The sequence below is a fragment of the Canis lupus genome, chromosome 20 (assembly GCF_011100685.1).
Source record: "Canis lupus familiaris isolate Mischka breed German Shepherd chromosome 20, alternate assembly UU_Cfam_GSD_1.0, whole genome shotgun sequence".
Classification (NCBI taxonomy): Eukaryota; Metazoa; Chordata; class Mammalia; order Carnivora; family Canidae; genus Canis; species Canis lupus.
The window spans coordinates 13530434-13537553 of NC_049241.1; the positions used below are offsets into that span (position 1 = coordinate 13530434).

General features: G+C 38.5%; 1 pseudogene; it reads right to left on the bottom strand.

Moving 5' to 3' along the window:
• The window catches only part of LOC100686411, a 61582-nt pseudogene extending 55821 nt beyond the window's left edge, over positions 1-5761 (bottom strand).
• Between the last annotated feature and the right edge of the window lie 1359 nt (positions 5762-7120).

Below are 7120 nucleotides of genomic sequence, written 5' to 3' on the forward strand. Positions count from 1 at the left end.
AAGTCATCTGGAGGGTGGCCTCTTGCCTCTGGAATTTCTCTGACAACCTCTCTGAAATGTGGCTCCTTTTGATCTTTAGAATAAAACTTATATTGCTAGCCTTGTAATTAAAATCCTTTGTAGTTGACATATAGATGACCTTTTCAACCATATTTCTTTCATTCTCCTAAACAAGACCTGTACTCTGGTCATTCCTCAACTTCTCCTCTTGGTTTGGCTTATGCCATTTTCTCTGCTTGTTAATGCATTAATGTGGCTTAAATACCATCACTTCCACCATATCTTCCTTCTTAAACTCCTGTGGCACTTTAACTATATTTCTTTTGTGACACTAATACTATTCTGTGTCTTCTGTGCATCTATCTTTTATCTTCTACTACAATGTAAACACTTTGAGAACAGATTGATATGACTATGGCTAATCTTTGTATTTTAATATCCATGACATTGCCTAATACTTAGTAGGCATTATTATGGAGGTTGATGGACAGGGCAATCCAATCTTTAGCTGAATGTCCTTGTGCCAGGAAGGCTAAAAGAGTAAACCCATTACACTTTGGGATAGCTTAAATTATTAGGCCATCTGAATCTTATCAGAAAATAGTGCTATATCCCAGCTACCTGAATATTCAAATACAATTCCTAGAGTCACCCACTTCTACTCACCTTGCACCCATTTTCTCACATGAAGAACTGATATCATTGGATAAATGACCAATGGGAAATATGTGGAAACCCCAGCTTTCCAGAGACAATGAAAACATTTTCCCAGCTCATACTCAGATAAGTGTCCTGATAGGTTAACACCATAAATTAATTCTTTGGTTTTGTAACTTTGCTTTAAAAACATTCCCATGTACCATGAACTTTAAGTTATCTATTTTTTTTTACAACTTTTAGAAACTGTTTATTTTCCATCAACCTTATTTCTGTTTTGTTTGAGTTTTAATAACAGTAGCTTAAGAGACCACTCAGTGTCTGCTTCTACCCATTCAGTGGCCTGAGCAGTGGGAGCTGCAGATCAGTCTTCAGTGGCAGGCTGAGTGCTCCAGTCTTTGGTAGGGAACTGCTTAGTGGCACACAGAGCACCTGCACCCTTTCATATCAGGCTGTGGCTTTAGGTTGAGTAGCAGTGAACTTGGAAACTGGAGCGGTCCATTCACCCTGAAATTCCTCCTTGGTCACAGTCTTTCAGTAGCAACCTGATCTGCCTTTTCAGTATTTCCAGGTTCTGTGTGAAAGCTGAGATCAGGCATGACTTCCCACGGGTGTTTATAGGAAATGGTGCAACGCATGTGCGGAACTTCCTGAGCCAGCATCCACCACATCAGACCCACTGAGTGATCTCCCTTGTTGTTACAAGGGATGGCAATGTCCACATAGTGCAGGGGAGTGTCTCTGTTACACAGAGAAATGGTAGGCAGGTTGACATAAGGCACCTCCATGAGAGGCTGTTGGTCCACCCCAAGATCAGTAACCACCAGAAGTCTAGGCTCTCAGAAGGCTACCTGGATCTAGTGGAGGTTCTGGGAGTAAAGTGGCCAGCAATAGAGGTGGCTCCAGTAGCAGTGGTGCACTTCAGCACAGCTCACTGGCCACTATTCCTGGACGATTTGACACTGACATCAGCTAGGTTTTTAATGGCAACAATGGCTGCCAGTAGAAGCTTCTCCCAGTTTCTTTTGAGATTTATGATGTAGATATCATCACTTTTCTTATTGTAGATGGACTGTTTCATTTGAAAGTCAAGGTTGGTATCACCTAAGTGGATTTCTGCTGTAAGGAATTTGAGGACATCTTTTTCCTTCACTTGCAGGACATTAAGGGCTTCAGACACTGTGAAAGCTTCCCTTTAAGTGACAATGGGAACCCAGAACAATGCCATATGGACCTTCCTTTGGGTAGTGTGGAAGGCACTATAAAAAACTGTAGTTTTTAAAAATCACTGTAAAAAACCAGTAGTGCTTATTAACATTATTCTTTTATAATCTTTAATTTGCCTACAAGTTAGCTAAATGGAAAGCTGATATTTACTATATGTAGCAAGTGCTTCCTAACCATCATCAAGGCATTCTGCACACTATTAGAATCTATCCACTACTTAACTTGGTCAGGGACATCATTTGGGGCTATGCTGCCCAGTTTGGGGATAAGCCAATGCAATGTATCCTCTGGGTGGCTGCAATGATCTGATGTTCAAGTACATGCATTTCAAGTTTGGAAACTCTGGATCCCTCCTGTATTAGTTTGCTGGGGCTGCTATAACAAAGTCCCACAGACTGGTACTTAAGTGACAAAAGTATATTGTTTCATGGTTCTGGAGACAAGTCCAAGATCAAAGTACTCTCAGAATTGAATCCATTTGAGGGCTGTGAGGGAGGGATCCCTGTTCCAGGGCCTCTTCTTGGCTTACAGATGACCATTTTATCCCTGAGTCTCTTCACATTTCCTTCCTCCTATACTTGTCTTCTTCTCTGTCCAAATTTCCTCTTTTATTTTTTTAAAGATTTTATTTATTTATTCATGAGAAACAGAGAGAGAGAGACAGAGACAGAGACAGAGAGAAGCAGAGACGCAGGCAGAGGGAGATGCAGGCTCCTTGCAGGAAGCCCAACATGGGACTTGATCCCTGGTCTCCAGGATCATGCCCTGGGCTGAAGACGGCGCTAAACTGCTGAGCCACCCAGGCCACAAGGCTGCCCCAAATTTCCTCTTTTAATAAGATCTCCAGTCATATTGGGTTAGGGCCAACACTAATGCTTTTCATTTCAGATACCTCTGTAAAGACTCTACTTCCAAATAAGGTCACATTTTGAGGTACTAGGAGTTAGGACTTTTTGGTGGGAAAACAACCCGTAACAACTCCTAAGACATCTCTTAGGAGTTGTGAAAGAAAAGAAAAGAAAAAAAAAGAAAAGAAAAGAAAAAAAAAGAAAAGAAAGAAAGAAGAAAGAAAGAAAGAAAGAAAGAAAGAAAGAAAGAAAGAAAGAAAGAAAAGAAAGAAAGAAAAGAAAGAAAAAATCTAGTTCTTCATGGGAAAGAGACTGGGTTCAGAATTCCAGCTCTCCTAGTACAAGCTATGTCTGGATTAGAGAGGAGCATGTAGGACTACATCCCAAGCCACCTTCAATAGCATCTTGAGCTAGATTGGAATTAAGGGCAGGGTTACAGACAGGAAAGGATAATGTAGTGTTAATTAGGAAGCTAAGGAAGAATTCTTGTTTATGTGTTAGGATAGGCATTACTCCAGATTCTCCTAATAGTGAACCTATTCACTATTCTCCTAGTAGTGAACAAAGCTAATGTAATTTGACACAATCCACTGCAGGAAGTATGCATATGTGTAGATATGGAGGGGGTGGTCTGGATCACTTAAAAATCTGGGCAGGATGGAACATCTCGAGAAAGAAGCAGACCACTCAGGAGAGTAGTGGAAGCTACTCATTCATGGACTATTTGCAAAGATCCTCTGAGTCTCTCAGAGGCAGCCCGGTCTACCCTGATTACTGCCACTACTACAAGACATTCTCACACAGCCCTGCTCAGCATCCCAGGCATCCTACCGACATCAGTGTCCACATGGTGCCCTAAAAGCCTTGTAGCTTTGAGGGTACCCATTCTGCCTTGTGTGAAGAGATGGCTGAGGTCTTTGCCATGAGACTTCACAATGCCCAGAAATAGAAACATAGTATATAAACCATATATTTAAAAAACCACTTAAATATGTTTATATATAAAAATATATAAAACACACAAATATATATTTGTTATATATAACACATATATACATCATACAGACGTATACTATATATATTTAAAGTATAATACATATATTTAAAATATGTAAGTATATATAAATACATGAACATATAACACATATTTAAAATATATATTAAAACGTTAAAAATATGTAATTTATTTAAATATATTTCAAAAATAAAATATGTTATTTTATTTATTATTTTATGTATTTACTGCAGAGACTCAGTGAAATGAGAGAGGAGAGACATCAGAAGTCATGGAGTAAGCCATATATAAATTCATATGTAAAACTATATATTTTAACCTTCCTCTTCCATTTCAGCAAGCTCTTGAATGGAAATCAAGTGTTATTCCTCCCTTGATAAGTAGAGATATTGTGGGAACTGGGGCAAATAGCCATAATGTACACATACCAGCCCTGGGAGAAACTTAGAATGGCATAAAGTAGCAGATGTGTGATTTTCTCCCTGTTCATAAGATGCTGGAACAACACACAGCAATCTGGCATGGATGGAAATCAGATTCTGGCAAAGAGATTCCCATTCTTGGGATTTGGGGCTTTTAGGATGAATAATTAGGAAAGCATTAGCTCTTCCTTGTTGTTGCTGATGGCCAGCCAGGATATAACACCATTAAGAGTGGCTCCAGCTGCATGTTGCTAACTCAGCGTTTATGGTTGGGGATATCTGTCTCTCCCTTGAAGTGATTAGTGGACTGGAGTCTAAGAGTTGTGATTGCAGCTGTATTATCTAGCAAACTATTGGCAGGATTTTCTGCATTAGCGTTCAGGTTGAGGAAGCTGGCATGATTGGGGGAGTGGGGTCCAAGACTTGCCACCATTGGCCGGGATTAATGCCTTAAGCAATAGCCCATTGCTGAATTTTCATGCAACTTTGTAGAAAGCTAACATCTTTCCTGGGAGGCCTGCCTTCCCAGGATAATTCTTGGGCATAACCCTTCTCTCTGAAAGGAAGCAGTAAAGGTATAGAGAGCAGGGATAGGTAGGCAATAAATAGTCAATGCATTGACCCTTCTGTTCCATCCCTCTGTTCTTATGTACTACAGAGTCAAGGTTTGAATGCAGATCTTTTTATTCTCAGTCCACTGTTCTTTGCAATCCTTCAGCTCTTCATCTTTTTTCAGGAGGTTGTAGAGCCTATGAGGGTTTTTTGGTTTTGATTTATATATATATATTTTGAGCCAACGAGTTTTTCAGTTATGTTTTATGGCAATAGCAGTTGTGCCCCCCAAATCCCAAAATAAAGATTTATTCTGGGATGATGAAGTTACCCTCCAATCTCTGTTGGCTGTGAGGGAAGTTTGAAATCATGTGGATACTTTATTCATTTCTTTTACATATTAGGACTTGAGTTTTTATCACTTCTTTCAGTTCTTTCTTCTGGAAGAATCAGTTCTTGTTTTAAATTATTAATTAAAAGCTATATATGTTTTGCAGTGCCTGGGTGGCTCAGTTGGTTAAGTGTCTGACTTTTGATTTCAGCCCAGATCATGATTTTGGGGTCTTTGGATTGAGCTCTGCATGGTGCTCCATGGGGACTCTGCTTGAGGATTCTCTCTCTCCCTTTCCCTGTTCCCAACCCCCGGCTCGTGCATGCACACACTCTTTCAAATCAATCAATCAATCAATCTTTAAAAAATTATATATGTTTCAGGCCATGTGTCCTATGTATTTCCAGGTTTATTGCTTTTGTTTGGTGTTTTGCCTCTTGCCAATCCTCGATAGTCACTTATAATTCCACCAAACTGCCACAGGTGAAAATAACTACTTTTGTAAGCTTGGAGTAAAAAGTTGCAAAATTAAATTGCACATTGGGTGCCATTCCTGAAGATAAATATTTACATACTTTATAAATATGTAGAATTATGTAGGAAGGTACCCAAAGCCATGCTCTTGATTGAAACACAATGCTTTTGATCCGTAAGGAGTGAAAGAATCTCTCAGAACCCCTGTAATTGCACTGAGGACAATTTCTACCATTTTTACCCAGATCACAGGCTTATAGGGCAAAAATACCTTGGGAATATAATCTAAATTAAGCTACCCTTTTTTTTTTTAATACTATTCCTTTTGCTTTGAATTTCTTTTTCTGTGATCTTTGTGTATTAAAATCTTACTATTATTCATTTCATCAACTCTACTCCTAAGAAATAAATAATTAGTAGCTAATGAGCACTTGTCATGGGCCAGGAATGTTGCCAAGAGATCTCCATACATACTCTCTTTCGATTATAAGCATACCTCAGAGATACTGTGAGTTTGGTTCCAGACTATCCCAATAAAGCAAATACTGTAATAAAGCAGGTCAAATGAATTTTTTGGTTTCCCAGTGCATATACAAATTATGTTTGCACTATACCATAGTCTATTAAGTGTGCAATAGCATTATGCCTAAAAAATGTACACACTTTAATTTTAAATTCTTGATTGCTAAAAATGCTAATCATCATCTGAGCTTTGAGCGAGTCCTAATCTTTTTGCTGGTCTTGCTTCAGTGTTGATGGCTGCTGATGATCAGGATGGTGGTGGCTAAAGGCTGGGGTGGTTGTGCCAATTTCTTTTTTTTTTAAGATTTTATTTATTTATTCATGAGAGACACAGGGAGAGAGAGGCAGAGACGGTTGTGCCAATTTCTTAAAATAAGACAACAATGAAGTTTGCCACACCAATTGACTCTTCCTTTCATGAACAATTTCTCTGTTAGCATGCAATGCTGTTCAATAGCATTTATCCACAGAATTTCTTTCAAAATTTGAGTCTGTCTTTTCAAACCCTGCTGCTGCTTTATCAACTATATTTATGTAATATTCTAAGTCCCTTTTTGTCATTTCAATAGTCTTTACAACATCTTCACCAGAAGGACATTCTATTTCTACAAATCATTTTCTTTGCTCACCCAGAAGCAGCAACTCTTCATCCATTAAATTTTATCATGAGATTGCAACAATGCAGTCATATCTTCAGACTCCAAGAGTAACATTAAAGATCACTGATCAACATAACAAATATAGCAATAATGAAAAAGTTTGAAATATTGGAAGAATTACCAAAATGTGACACAGAGACATGATGTGAGCAAATGGTAGAAAAATGGTGCTGATAGATTTACTTGCTTGATGCAAGATTGCCACAAGCCTTCAATTTGTAAAAAGTGCAGCATCTGCAAAGCATAATAAAAGGAAGTATGCCTATAATGGTTATATTTTCATTGCCTAATTTGTGCTTTCACTGTTCTGAGTGGACCAGGAAACAAAGAAGATATGGTCTCATGGTACTTACATTCTCCTAGGGAAGATGATTTAAAAATGAAACAAACAAAAAGATTATGTTAGAGAGTGT